This window comes from Fukomys damarensis, unplaced genomic scaffold, assembly GCF_012274545.1.
Source record: "Fukomys damarensis isolate Sample0158 unplaced genomic scaffold, DMR_v1.0_HiC HiC_scaffold_4, whole genome shotgun sequence".
In the NCBI taxonomy this organism is placed as follows: domain Eukaryota; kingdom Metazoa; phylum Chordata; class Mammalia; order Rodentia; family Bathyergidae; genus Fukomys; species Fukomys damarensis.
The window spans coordinates 46,032,268-46,047,659 of NW_022900916.1; the positions used below are offsets into that span (position 1 = coordinate 46,032,268).

The 15,392-nt window shown below is 36.7% G+C and overlaps 1 pseudogene; it reads right to left on the reverse strand.

Annotated features, from left to right (window-relative positions):
• Positions 1–4,341: 4,341 nt before the first annotated feature.
• Positions 4,342–5,652, reverse strand: LOC104869964 (annotated as a pseudogene).
• Between the last annotated feature and the right edge of the window lie 9,740 nt (positions 5,653–15,392).

Genomic DNA, 15,392 nt, shown 5'->3' on the forward strand with positions numbered 1-15,392 from the left:
CAGTTAAACATTAAACTATTAAATTTCCTTTAAATGTGTTTGTTTAGTCCAATCACCACTAATATATTCTCTTAAATTCATATAAAATGTGTAAAGTAATTAAAATACAATGTGTGAAAGAAACAGATTTTAGGGTTCTGTAAATAATGTGGGAAGCATGTATTGTTTTGAACTCAGAATAAACAGATGGACGTTTCATCCTTGGTTACTCCCTGAAGTATTGCAGAGAATAGAATAATGGATCCCCTAGTAAATCTAACAGCAATGATTTTTGTAGATTGTGAAATTGTGGTTCAACAGTGTCAAGACAGAAGGTCAGAGAAAAATATCAATGGATCAGAAAGGACAAGAACTTGAAAATTTCTCTTCGTCTCACTATCACTCAATGAAAACATGATAAAAATTGATGTTAAATGCTAACAGTTTCTTGGTGAGTTATAACTGTGCAGGTGTCCAATATATATGAAGATTTGAATCTGTACTTCTGTCTTTTTAAAAATTTGGAAGTTTCTCTTAATTACTTGTATGTATTTATATTTAGTTGCTATCTGACAATTTACTATCCTCAATTTTTTAAAAACAGTTTTAGGCTTCACAGATATCATTCAAGTAGATTTAATAAAAATTAAAATAAAAAGTACGCAGAGTAATTAAATATGACATAGAATAAGCCAATAAGTAAACCTCAATAATATAATTGTTACAGTTTAGAATTTATTGGCATTTTATGTTTAAAAGATTAACAATATATTGTTTAATGCTAAGTAATTACATATTTCTATTTTAGAGTATAATATTGAAGACTTTCGCTGCTAAAGAGAGATTTTTTTGGGAGTAAGCATATTCTTTTTTGTGTGTTTAGTTTATAAATTTTGTTTCCTAATATACTTATAAAACATGAAACTTCCATTCTACAAAAGTAAGTGAAGTAAGTGAAATCATGTCTCCTTGCAGAGTTTATTTCTACATCCAGATAATGTGTTGTACATTTTTCCTCTGAATTTTCTGGACACACTTAGAAAAACATACTTTACTTTCTGCCTGATTTTTAGTAAAGTCCACCATGCTAATAATGAACATACATCCTAATTGGGGATTAGAACACCATGGAACTTCCCAACAAAAATACTGGTTCCTAGTCGAAGACGATATAGTAATGATTTCAAATCTTGAAAGTATTTAATTTAATTTAACTTTGGAAAATGATGAGGAGCAAAATTTACAATAAAATACATGAAACAGTTTCAACTTAATGTAATATTTTAGAAGTATACTAACAAGCAGTTTGCTGTGAAAAAATGTTTTGCATTAATAAAATAGCACCTAAAGTACAGAGAAAGAAAAACTTACGTGAATTCCATTTAATATCAGCTGCTTTCTTTACAACATTAAAGAAAAGTTATTCTGTTTATCTGCAAGGATTTTTAAAGTATACATAATATAATAAATGACTATCAGGGCATGAAAATACAGCCAAAAATCTGCTTACTCAGAATATTTAATGACATTGGGTTCTAAGGCTGATCTAGAGGGAGAAGTAAAAAACATTTGGCCCTTCCCTGTGGCCCTTCCCTGATTAAAATTTTAGATGGAGAATTAAATAAGGTCAATATCTGAAACATAAAGAATGATTTGTGTGTGGAAATATTAGCCTGTGTATTTCAGATCTTCTGAGTGCTGTAAACTTGTATCTCTCACTGGCCAAGGAGACTGGTGAACCTAATATTCCTAGAGTTTGCAGAGTTACATTGCCTAGTCTATGGTATACCACTGAAAGGACAGGTTTTATGTTGGGAGTACTTCACAGTTGAACCAGGACTCTAGTATTCTGTAGTCCACTGTTCCGCATGACTGCTGAGGAGAGAGAGCATTCACTGAAGGTGGAGAGAGATACCTGTACTTAGCCAAATTCATTCAAATGAGAGACTGCACTGTGTTGGGAGCAGTTCTAAATAATTTTGGGGAAAAATAATTTCACAATTAAAGTATGATTAGGCCTAGTCTTCTTGCCTGCAGGCCTGCTATGACATGCTGAGACCTAACTCCTTTTTTGCCTCCAGTCCCAGTTGATCCTCAGTGGTCTTGTGATGCTGACATTCAAGGGCAAAATTACATTAGCTGAAGACATCCTGGTTCTTTCAGAAGAACAGACTAGAAAGCTCTCACCTGGGGTAGGATAAATTCTTTATCAGTTTAACTCATCCCATCTACTGTTGTAAGAATGTCTTTGCTCATCTTACTGACCTAATTAACATAAGATCCTTACCTGCATAAAATCCTCTTGGTCCTAGGATTACTGACACCCTCTGAGACATTTGATACAATTGAGAGTAGAAATGAAACCCTATAGTCAAAAATGCAAGGTTCTAACAATTTCAGTATTAATAGAATGGGTAGTGTAAGTGATCTGGGAAATAGGGTAGAGCTTTATATTCAAAAGTGCTAAGTCATTCATAACAGATTAATTATGTGATATAAATAAGATGTAGAATTAATGGCAGAAGATATACTGAGGGTATTGAAAGCTACTACCTATAAGAAGTGAGACTAGGGGTAGAGGATTGTAGCGAGAACATTACTATTTTTGATGTATATTTTTAACAGTCAATATTTTAAAATATGTAATTTATTTAAAGGAATAATTTTAAATGTAAAATAATATTTTTTAATATTTTAAGAAACCATTTATTTCACATTGCTTTCTTGCAGATCCCATTCAGTTCTTATAATAACATAATTATTAGCCCAAAATGTTTGCTAAGCCCATATTGTCTGTTCAGTTTTTTCAGACAGGCCTTTGAACTTAGGTTACATAATTTTCCTTAGGGTTATATTTTCATAAGTGGCACAAGAAGTTACAAACAAAGTCTTTTTCAGGTTTACTGTTCTATTTATTAATTAGGATTTTGTTTGCTAATTGAACATGCTTTCTCCATAGGGATTTATTTTACTAGAAAAGTGTTTTACTAACATTTTTCTCCATTGTGGAAATTCTTGTATCTGTTATGCCAAAACAGAGAAAAGAACTCACCCACTTAGTGATTCTTATTTAAATTGTCAAAAACAGTGAAACTCTTGAGTGAATCTAATCAAGTTCAATGAATATATAAGTAGAGTTTTATTAATTTTCAACTGCTGACAACTTAATATTTTTTATCACTGAGTTGCAGGAAAAATGTGTTGTGTGGCAAGTTATAAAACAAAAGGAAACGAACTGTCCCTGTGGAGATCTGTACTATTCAAAGGATAGATCTCTCTTGTCCTGCAGTCTTAACATCAGGGATGCTCTAGGCACCTGTAAGACATGATCTCAGCCGGGCTTGGCAACTTCTAGGATTCAGCTCAAGGATTCAAAGGAGCTCTGGGAACAAGTGGCCTTAACAAAAGACAATTTAGGTTCTTGGATCATACATCCATTGTGTCACAGTCCTTTCATTCAAGATTGATGAGTGATAAATTATGGTGTGCAGAGCTGATGGACACTACATAAATTCAGTATACAAATGGGGAAGAGGATTTGATTTCTTTTTTACAGAAGAATAGGAATGAAGAAAAACTGAGCTGCACTGTGAATTTTATTTCCTCTTGCCCAGTCAGAAAACAGTGTTACCAACACAGAAAAGATGCACCATAGAAGAAACGATAGTTAAACAAAGCTTTCAACATAAATATTATATCTTTTTGTGGGGGTGGTGGTACTGGGAATCAAACTCAGGTCCTTGTGCTTGCGAGGTAGGCAATGGAACCACTGGGCTAAATCCCTGGACCTTCAACATAAATATAAGAGACAAAATGTGTGTTTATATTTGATAGTTGTGGAATTTCTTCACCAAATTTCCTCCACTTAGAAAAGCTCTTCTACCTTGTTTCTTTTCTCCTTCCTTCCTTCTTTTTTCTTTCTTTCTTCTGAAAAACCATAATTTTAATAACTTCACCCATGCTAACTTCTCCCCTCAGAATTCCTTTAGAAAGCCAGCACTTTATATTCCCCAAACCAACTCCAACAACTCAAGTTTAATTGCTTTTCATCTTTGTCAACTTCAGAGTTCCAACAGTAGAGGACAGAACACTGTTGAAAGGAAAAAAGTGATGACAACATGCTCCAGGGTTCATTTCTGAGTTTCTTCCCAGACCAATTCAAAACCTCCAAAATAAGGTCAAGTAACACAATAGGCTTACACTTGAATCACAAGCTGTTTAGAAAGTCTTCCTAGATCTATGACACCAGCCACGTGTTTTCCCCAGTACGGGTAAGGGGTGGAAGGATGCTCCCAGCTTTATTCCAACAGAATAAACAACCCTGTAGTATGAGCAGCTGGAGCTGGCTGTGAGAGCCCACGGCTACCGCTGTAAACCTGCCTCATAGCCCTCTTTCTTCGTATCAGTGAGCCCTAGCTCCTCATTCTCAAAGGTATACTTGTAATGCTCCACCTGCATCTCTGGATCATCTGCAGGTGTGTACAGGTTCTGCAACTATTTCCTGCTGGATCATTCATAATAAAGTGGGCCTTCATGCCACCATCAATGATCTGGTCCAGTTTCTGGCTAAATTGCAATTTCTCTGGCCAGGACTGGAACTGTCACCCAGTGTGAAATGGTTCTTGGTCTCCAGCTCCCAGACTTCTTTCAGCAGTCCTTCCAAGGTAGTGAACTTGCTCCCATTCCCAGCTCAGATTCCAGCTCTGGGATTTCCATACTACGTTTCATACGTGAGGAGGTATCTGTGATGTGGAAGGTGATCCTGATTCCCAAGGGCTCCACTGCTCCTCCAGATTTCACCTCAGTAGTCTGATGATCATAGTTGTCACAGATGATGGCCATGATAACCTCCTTAAAGTGGGAGATTTGTATTAGCTTCATGTTAGTCTGAGCTGGGGCATTCCATTCTGGGAAGTTTGTGTTGAACTGGAGCACTTCATTTCCGAGATCTTCATCCAGCATTTTTTCTGCTTGGAGCCCCAGTATCTCATCCTGCTGTAGGGTCCAGTTATAGTGTGTGATCACCAGGGCATCATTTTTCTGGGGAGCATGTGGGTTTTCTACAAAGCTATTCCCCAAGGCATCATCAATGATCAGAGTGAAAGGAGAGGCCACTTGCTTTAGCCCCCTCAGTTTGACAATGAACTCATCAATTCTTTCAGCTATGGTTTCTTCATTTGCCCTTCATGTGTACTAGTCCTGCTCCAGGCCAGAGATCGCACCATTGATCAATCCTTCATCAGAGGTCAGCTCTCCCTTCTGGCTGAAAGCTGGAATTTCAAAGTCCAGCTCAGGGATCCTTGTTGTGGCAGAATCATTGTTACCACTTCTCTGTTCATGTCCTACAGGCCCCTGAGAGTCAGAGTGTAGCACACTCCCTGGTCCTAGATGCTGCCTGCCAATTGGACCTCCATGTTATTCCAGCCACAGCTTTCACAGGAAAAGAGGCTCACTATTATATCTGAAAAGGGGGATCTTGGTGAGCAGGAGGCACATAACGCCATTGCAGTAACAGTTCATCCACAGTGTCTGGATCTCTCTGGGTTGCTATTCCTCGTCCTCAGTGCTGATGGGCTGGGACAAGTGCCCTGTGGCTGGCGGCTGGCCTGGGGCAGGTGAGGGAGTGGCGGTAGGCGCCAGGGCCCTGGGCTCTACAACCCCACTGGCAGACATCATCCCACACACAAAGCTCAGACCTCTTGTATCTTGTTTCTATCTGGAGCTCCTTTTCCTTTATTCTGAAAATATGCTAATTATTTCCTAACCTGCCAGAGACTCCTGCACTAAGTCTCTAGTCCCCATCTGCTCAGTGTGAGACACAGATCTAGAAAAAAATACACTAAGACACAGAACTAGGAGAGAAAGCGCGGTGCCAAGATGACCAAGGAAGGCACTGGCCAGTGCCGGGACCTGACTCACTGGGGTAAAGGCAACATGTGGTTTTTATGGAAATCAGTGCAAACAAGGCTCATAAAGGACCAGACAAAGCATTCTCAAACTAGGAACAGAATAGACAGAACACATGGTTGTAATGAGAACATTGTCCTTCTAGTCACGAGATTATAGTTGTGAGAATGAAATTTGTGTGTGAGTTACTCTGACCTTGGCATGTAGGCTTTGACCAGACTCACTCCTATAAACAAGCCAATTGTGGGGTTAACTTACAGCCTGCCTTTGAGCATAATCAAAATTACGGTCCTCTGCACTAACCAGCAAGTTCCAAATCAGGTCGTATGTTTTCAGTGTGGGATAAGAGTATTATCATAACTGCAAATAATTGCATCTTTTGAAATTATTCAAAGTTCATATATAAATATGCAGAAACTTTATCAACTTGTATTTGAATAGCTTTAGCTTGCCAGTTTTTATGTAACTAAGATTTAGGAGCTGCTGGAGACGTGTCCCTATTTCATGTGCAAATATTTCTGGTAATAACTTCCCTTTTTACCAAGATGGGGCACTCTCCGAGTTATTTTTCTCAAATTGCGTATTCCATTCTTACTTTCCCAATACTTTGGCAAGTGTATTGTCAGGTGGTAGTGGCTGTGAGTAAAAATGATGGAGTTTAACTGTTTTAGCTATTTCATTACATTTGCATTTTGTGTGTAGAAAATAAAGAAAGTGACATAGGTCTCCTTTTGATTTGAATGTTTTGTTAAAAGTTTATTAAGACTTTCTTCTAGTCAGCATTCCCATATATACAATCTGACAGTTTCAGTTATGGGTTCTGACAACTGGAAGGGAGGAGAATGGAAGAAAAAGAGGAGACAAGATGTATTATGTGCAGGTACAAATTCCAATGATAAAATGATCATTATGTATATCTAAAGTGTACCAATAAAGTTAAAATTAAAATGAAATTAAAAAATCATTTGTCCAACAATTATTTGAGTAATGAGAATAGGCCAGGCCTTATACAGTTGGCTGTACAGAGGGCAACAAGATAGTCAAATGAGACAATAGAAAGTAAACAAGCCAATCCATGTGAAAATCGGATTGAAAAGCATACTAAATAATTTCCTTTAGTGGAAATTGTTTATTTGTTGGAATCAGACAGAGCTATACTCTAATTTTTTCCTTCCCTTATGATTTTGGGACAATTAATGGTGCACTGTCCTCTGTAAACTGTAGATACAGCACTAGCTGTTTTGGGTGATGTCAGGGAGAGTGACTCATCCCCCTCAATAGTGAGTTGTGATGTCTCACTCTCTGTACTGTACAGTTTTGATTTCTTTTTTATGAATTTTTATTTTCAACACATAATTACCATACTTATCATGGAGAATTAATACATTTACATACCACATCTTAACCATTTTAACAGGTACTTCTAATATCTGTACAAAGGAAGAAAGGCTATAACAAATATAGGTTGTGCTTTAGACATAGCACGTCCCACAAGTTTTCATGTACTCAGAGGTGAGTCTTCTGGAAGATAATTTGACCCTAGTGGTGCTATTCTCATCAGGGGATTCATCCACTTAATGAATTCAGCAGCTGAGTGCTGTTAGAAGGTGGGGTCAGGTGAAAAGCAGCAGGTCACTGAGGGCTTGACCTGGAAGAGTATGTTTCCCTCCCTGGGTCCTTTCTGTCTCCTTCCTGGGAACGTGATTTGAGCACCTTTTCCCCCAGCCAAAGTGTTTCTGCATTTGAGTAGGCCAGTCATGGACTGAAACCTCTGAAATTGAGCAATAACAAACCTTTTCTCCTTTAAGTTGTGAGTATGGGCTATTTTGCTCCAGTAAGGAGAAAGTAACTAAGACAATACCCAAATAAATGATTATTTTGTCAATTTTGAGAAGGCAGTATGACATTATAAAGTTATTTTGACTGTGTTTCTATATAGGTACTTTTTTATAAGAGAAATAATATGCTAATAAGTCCCATGTCTTCAGAGTAAAGGAATAATTGACATGCAGAAAAGGCTAATTCTTTAAGCACTGGCCTGAAAAGAACTTGTCAAATTGAACTAAAGCTCCCCACTACTGAATCCTTGACCTCATCCTCCAGGGATGATCAAACATCAATAATGCAGTTCATATTCATTTTTCACTTGTCTGGAATGAAGAATTTGTGTGATCTGGAGACAGAGTTTTAGGGAAAGTGCAAGTCATTTGCTGATGGCATTTCACCTTTACTATGAGAGTAATATCCTACTGCACTAAACTTCACATTTCTTCTAAATTCAGCCAATCCCTACCCAATATCTTTTTTTTTATCCATTCTAAACATATTTTGTCAAACATGTCCATGTTATCCATTCAGCCTTCACCATACCTTTTTTCAGGAAGACTCTACCTAGGTTCCTGTTTTGTTTTCTCTTATTGCTGAGACAAGATTAAAGGCAGAAAGGTTTATTTAGCTCACAGTTTGGAGAGGATTCAGTCCATAAATGGCTGGCTCTAAGGCAGAGTGTCATCACAGAGAACAGCTCATGGTAGGCCAAGTGTAGCAAAGAAACAAGGGACCTTAATAGCTAGTGCCTTTCTGCCCCTTTTATCTTATCCAGACTTCTTAGGGAGGGTAGCACTCACACCCTTACTCCTAGTGCCCTAGAGCCTAGCATTGCACCTTAAATTAATGCCAGCCTCACACACTTTAGATCCAGCTACCCCTGAAAAAGCCCCACCTGTGACCACATGAAGCTTTGGGAGTCATCTAGACATAGGCTGTAACAGTCTCCACCTCTCCATTGTAACCAGGCCCAGTTTAACTCTAGTGCCATGTAGTTGAATTTTACAACTGGAGTTTCACTGTGTTTTGTTTCCATTCCTGATAAGGTAGTATGGAGACTCAGTATTGGTCTCTTTGTTACATCTTTAGAATTCTAAAAGCAGGCACAGCTGATTTATCTAATGAATTTATACTTTTACTTCTTTATATGACTTTTTAAGTAATGGTTTGTTTGACTTAGTAGTAAAACATTTATTTTACGATCTTTACTTTTTAAAATTCCTGGAAGCTTCACTTTATTCATTGAGCTCTATTTTCCAAAAGTCTGTTAAGATATACATATCTTTATTGTCCCCAGGGTGATTTTCAAGGTAAAGGGTATGAATACACCCTTTCAATTTCTTAAATCCTCTGCTGGGTTGAGGGTGAACTATAATGTTATGCCCATGTTGCGAAGTCCCCAAAGACCACCAAGGAGTCATGTCCGATGCAATTACAAGAGGAGTTTATTGCAAGCTCGAGTTTGGACCCTTGGGTGTCACTGTCACAGCGGCTTCAGACTGAGAGTGCAGACCCATCTTTGAGGCAGGATTATATATGGTTGGGGATACTCTCCCATTTTATAGGTGCTATTTTTATCTTTCGCTTACTCTTGGATATTTGAGGGGTACTGGGAGGGCACTTACTGGAAAATTACTAATACCTTTGTTTACAGAATCAATTCCTCTTTTTAAAGAACATCTAATTAAACAAATTCTATAATTAACAAAGACTACATATGTAAGCAGTGACTAATACCTATGTAAGCAGTGGCTACCTATGTAAGCTGTGACTAGTACCTATGTTGGTTAAATCAGTTTCTCCTTTTAAAGAACATTGATTATCTTAAGCAGGAAGAATTCATCTTTAGATCTTAAAAAGAGGAACAGAAACAGGGTGGAGATGCCCTAAAACAGCTTGCCCTAAAAAGAGGAACAGAAACACAGGGAGACTGTCATACAGAGTGGAATTATACAGAATGGAATTTTTGCAGCTCTGTTCTGGGCAAGGGGCACAGAGGTGGGCAAAGGGTTCAGAGGGAGCCCAACTTGACCTGAAAACTTGGTCCTTACATATAATACACAAGACATGTTTATAAATATTAAATTTATTTTATTAAACTCTGATCTTTTTGGAAAAAGTTTGCATATACAGAAAAATAAAGAAACATTTGACTAGAATAGTTCATTTAACAAAATACATAACAAAATAATAATGGATATATTGTGAATTATTGTGGCTTAAATTCTCTTAGTCTTACTATTTTCTGCTTGGAGAGAAAACCTTCAGTTTTATATTTTGCTATTTATATTTTGTACAGTTACGGTTTTGGCATATATAAGCACAATAAATGCAATTGTTTTCAAAAAGTCATGTCCTGGGAATATAGATGTAACCTTTTCATCAAGTACTTTCAGTAATAAAAATCCATGAAAAATATTTTTTTAAAAAAACCTAAAACAACAAAACAAAACAACTACCTCTGTATGTTGTGTCAAAAGGAATGGTAAAACTCCAATATTTGTGTAATGCATAGTGAATTCACTACTTCAGTAGGAGCTAAAGTTTATTCAGTACAAAGTAAGAAAGTTCTATATTGCTGAGAAGATATTTCAGCAGCAAAAAGTAATATTCTGCATACTTCAAATAACCCATGTAAAACCCATTACTGCCAGAGGTGTGAAGTGATATGTCCTTTAGGAAGCTAGGTGTTACTGGAAAGAGCTGTCATTTGCTGCTGTACTGTTTTTTTTTTTCATCATTAAAGAAAATAGTAAAATATAATGGTTGATACAGAAACTATAGACACATGTAATTTTCTGAATAGAAGATATGATCTTTTTCTAAAATTTTAGAAATATCTTTAGTAAGGAACACTTAAGTGTGAATGAAACAAGTTGTGAAGACTTATGCATGTGAAATAAATACATAATCTCATTTTTGCTATAAATATTGTTTTTGTGGCACATAAGTTATTTGAATAATTACTTTTCCTTTTTAAAAAATTAATTTTATGGGTATGTTTAGGTATACAATACAATGACGTTCATCATTGGAAATATGCACCTTTACATAATCCATCTTGGTTCTTATTTTTTTCCCATTCCCCCGGCCTCCCTTGAACCCCGCCATCCCTCCCTATCTACAGACTGATTCCATTTTTCTATTTCTCATGTTAATTTCATTCCCATCTTTCTTTTGCCCTAACCCTCCCACTTCCCTTTCCCCTTTACACCTTTTCTTCCTATTTCACATTATCTATTATACCTTTTAGTCATTATTTACACTTTCAGTTTCTCACAGTAGAGAAACAATTTGGTATTTACACATATGTGTCTATTTATTTCACTTAAGAGTATTGCCTCAATGAACATCCATTTAGCTACAAATGTCACTAGTTTATCATTCTTTATGGCTGAGTAGTACTCTATTTTAGTAAAAAAAAAAATACACATTTTCTTTATCCAGTCTCCTGTTGATGGGCAATTGGGCTGCTTCCACGTTTTAGTTATCATGAATTGTGCTGCTGTGAAGATGGGTGCACATATACCACTACAGTGGTGTGATTCTTTTAATTCTTTGGGGAAGATACCCATTTAGGGGAATAGCTGGGTCAAATGGAACCTACAACCCTAGTTCTTTGAGGTATCTCCATACTGATTTCCACAGTGGTTGTACCAGTCTACACTCCTGCCAGCACTGGAGCAGTGTTCCTCTTTCCCCACGGCCCCGCCAGCATTTGTTATTGGTTAATTTCATGGTAGCAGCTATTCTTTCTGGGGTGAGGTGGAATCTCAGTGTTTTCATTTTCATCTCTTGAATGACCACTGATGTTGAACACTTTTTCATATTTCTTTGCGATTTCTACTTCTTTGCCTGAGAAATGTCTGTTCATTTCAGATGCCCATTTTTGGACTGTGTCTTTAAATTTGGGAGGTCTGATTTTTAAAAATTCTTTGTAGTTTCTAGATAGTAGACCTTTGTCTGGGGAAGAGCTGGAAAATTTTTCCCACATTATGGGTTGTCTCTTCATACTATTACTTTTTTTCTCTTGCTGTGCAGAAGCTTTTTAATAATGAGAGATCCCACTTGTTGATTGATTGTGCTAGGTCATGGGCAACTGAGGTTTTCTTCATAAAATCTTTTCCTACACCAATGTCTTCAAGAGTTCTACCTAACCACCTCTCTTCCAGCTACTTTAGTGTTTCCCTTTTAATATTTAGATCTTTAATCCACTTCAGTTTTAATTTAGTGCATGGTGAGAAATATAGGTTCAGTTGTAATCTTTGGCATGTTGAAACCCAGTTTTTCTAGCACCACGTATTAAAGAGGCTATCTTTCTACCAGTGAAGGTGTTTGTTGAAGATGAGGTACCTGAGTGATTCTGGAGTAGTTTCTGTATCTTCTAATCTGTTCCACTGGTCCTCAGATATGTTTCTTTGCCAGTGCAATGCTAGTTTTTTCACAGTAGCTTTGTAGTATAGATTCAAATCAGGGATTTTGATACCTCCTATCTTGTCTTTGTTACCTATAAATGTTTTTGCTATTCTAGGTCTCTTCTTGTTCCAAATGAAATTTGGATTGTTTTTTCAAGGTCTGTGAAGTATGCTGCTTGGATTTCAATTGGGATTGCCGTGAATCTATATAGAAGTTTGGGAAGTATGGCCATTTCCACTATGTTCATTCTTCCTACCAAGGACCAAGGGATGTCTTTCCATTTTCTGATATTCTCTTCAATCTCTTTTTTCAGAGTGTTCAATTTTCAGAGTAGAGGTCTTTGATTTCTTTCATTAGGTGGATTCCTAGGTATTTCAATTTTTGGATGCTATTATGAAAGGAATTGTTTGCTGCATCTCTCTCTCAGTGAGTCTGTTTTTTGTGTAAAGGAAAATGATTAATTTTGGTATGTTGACCTTGTATCCAGCTACTTTGCTGAATTTGATTTTTTTGTTTGTTTGCTTGTTTGTTTTTTGAGACAGGGTTTCACTATGTAATTGAGATTGACCTGGAACTCACTATGTAGCCCAGGCTGGTCTCAAACTCACAGCAATCCTTCTGCCTCAGCCTCCCAAGTGCTGGGATTACAGGCATGCACCACCATGCCCAGCTGAATTTGATTTTTAAGTCTAGAAGACTTTTCACGGAGTTCTTGGGGTTTTCTAAATAGAATATCATGTAATCTGCAAATAATGACAATTTGACTTCTTCCTTTCCTATCTTTATTCCTTTTATTTATTTTTCTTGTCTGATTGCTATGGCTAATGTTTCCAGAACTATATTGAAGAGGAGTGGTGATAGTGGACATCCTTGTCTTGTTCCTAATTTTAGTGTGAAGGATTTCAATTTTTGACCATTTAGTATGTTATTGGCTGTTGCTCTTTCACAGGTAGCTTTTATCAGATTGAGGTAGAGCCCATCTATTGCAATTTTTTGGAGGGTTTTTATCATAAATATGTGTTGGATTTTTGTCTTATGCTTTCTCTGCATCTATTGAAATGATCATATGGTCTTTATCCTTGGCTCTATTAATACAGTGTGTTACATTTATTGATTTGCATATATTGACCCATCCCTACATCGCTGGAATGAATTCCACTTGGTCAGGGTGTATGATTTTGATGATCTTCTGCATTCTATTTGCCAGTATCTTATTGAGGAATTTTGCATCTGTGTTCATTAGTGACATTGGCCTATAGTTCTCTTTTTCATTTGGTTCTTTCTCTGCTTTGGGGTTCAAGGTGATGCTTGCTTCTGGGAATGAATTCAGGAGTATTGATTCCCTTTCAATGTCATTGCAGAGTTTGAACAGGATTGGCAGTAGTTCCTCTCTAAAGGGCTTGTAGAATTCAGCAGTAAAGCCATCAGGACCTGGACTTTTCTTAGTCAGTAAGTTTTTAATTATGTTTTCAATTTCATTAATTGATACTGGGTCCTTTAGAATTTTTAGGGCATCTTCATTCAACTTAGGTAATTCATACATATCTAGGAATTTGCCTGTTTCTCCTGTATTTTCCATCTTATTGGCTTATAGGTTCTCGAAGTAGGTATTGATTATTCTCTTGGTTTCTGCTGGGTGCATTTTAATTTCACCCTTTTCATTCCTAATTGCATGGATTTGGGCCTTTTCTTTCCCTTTTTAGATAAGGTTGGCTAAGGGTTTGGCAATTTTGTTTATTCTTTTGAAGAACCAACTCTTGGCTTCATTGATTTTTTTTATATTGTTCTCTTATTCTCCATTGAATTAATTTCTGCACTGATCTTTATTATTTCCTCCCTTGTATGAGCTTTAGGCTTGTCCTGCTCTTTTTCTAGAAGCTTGAGGTTCAGCATCAAGTTGCATAACTGAGCTTGCTCTGTTTTCCTAATATGAGTATTCACTGCTATGAATTTCCCTCATAAGACTACTTTCATTGTGTCTCATAGATTCTGATATGTTATATTGTCATTGTCATTTAATCATAGGAACTGTCTGATTTCTTCTTTAATTTCCCCTGTGACCTATTGGTCATTCAGAAGTGTGTTGTTCAATTTCCATGTATTTATGAAATTTTTGTGCTTTCCTTTGCTATTGATCTCTAATTTCATTACACTATGGTCTGATAATGTACAGGGGATCACTTAAATTCCTTTGCACTTAAACATGAGTGAGTTCTATGAGTGAGTATGTGGTCTGTTTTGGAGAATGATCCATATGCAGCTGAAAAGAATATGCATTATGATTTTGTTGGGTGGAACACTCTTTAAACATCTGTTAAGTTCATTTGTTCAAGAGTTCGAGTTCTACTATTTCTCTGTTTATTTTTTTTGTCTGGTTGGTCTATCTATTAGTTGCAGTGGGGAATTGAGGTCCCCTACTACTATTGTATTAGTGCTTATATTTATATATTTATTATTGTCATCTTTTCCTCTTGGATTATTCCCTTTATAAGGAAGTAGTGTCCTTTGCCTCTCTTAATCAGTGTTGATTTGAAATCCACTCTATCTGCAAAGAGGATAGCTACTCCAGCTTTTTGGGGAGTTCCTGTTGCGTGGAGTATTGTTTTCCACCCTTTAACTTTCAGTCTAGGAGTTCTTTTTTAATTATATTTATTATTGTCATCTTTTCCTCTTGGATTATTCCCTTTATAAGGAAGTAGTGTCCTTTGCCTCTCTTAATCAGTGTTGATTTGAAATCCACTCTATCTGCAAAGAGGATAGCTACTCCAGCTTTTTGGGGAGTTCCTGTTGCGTGGAGTATTGTTTTCCACCCTTTAACTTTCAGTCTAGGAGTTCTTTTTTAATTAAGTGTGTTTCTTGTATGCAGCATATTGTTGGATCTTGCTTCTGGACTCATTCTGCTAATCTATTTATTTTGATTGGTGAATTGAGACCATTAACATTGATGGTTAAAACTGATATATATTGATTTATCCTTGCTATGACCTTTTCTTTTTGTTGTTTCCCTTTGCATTTCTTATCATGCCTGATGGATTACTTGTGCTGGGTTTCCTGGGGTTGTGATCCTCCTTGTCTATTCCTAGGATATTGTTTAAAAATTTTTGGAGTGCTTGTTTAGTATTTATGAAATTCCTAAGGTGCTCTTTGTCATGAAGGTATCTTATTTCTCCATCAATTTTGAAAGATAGTTTTGCAGGGTGCAACTATCTGGATTGGAGATTTTGCTTTAGGGCTTGAAATACATCACTCCACACCTTTTTGCC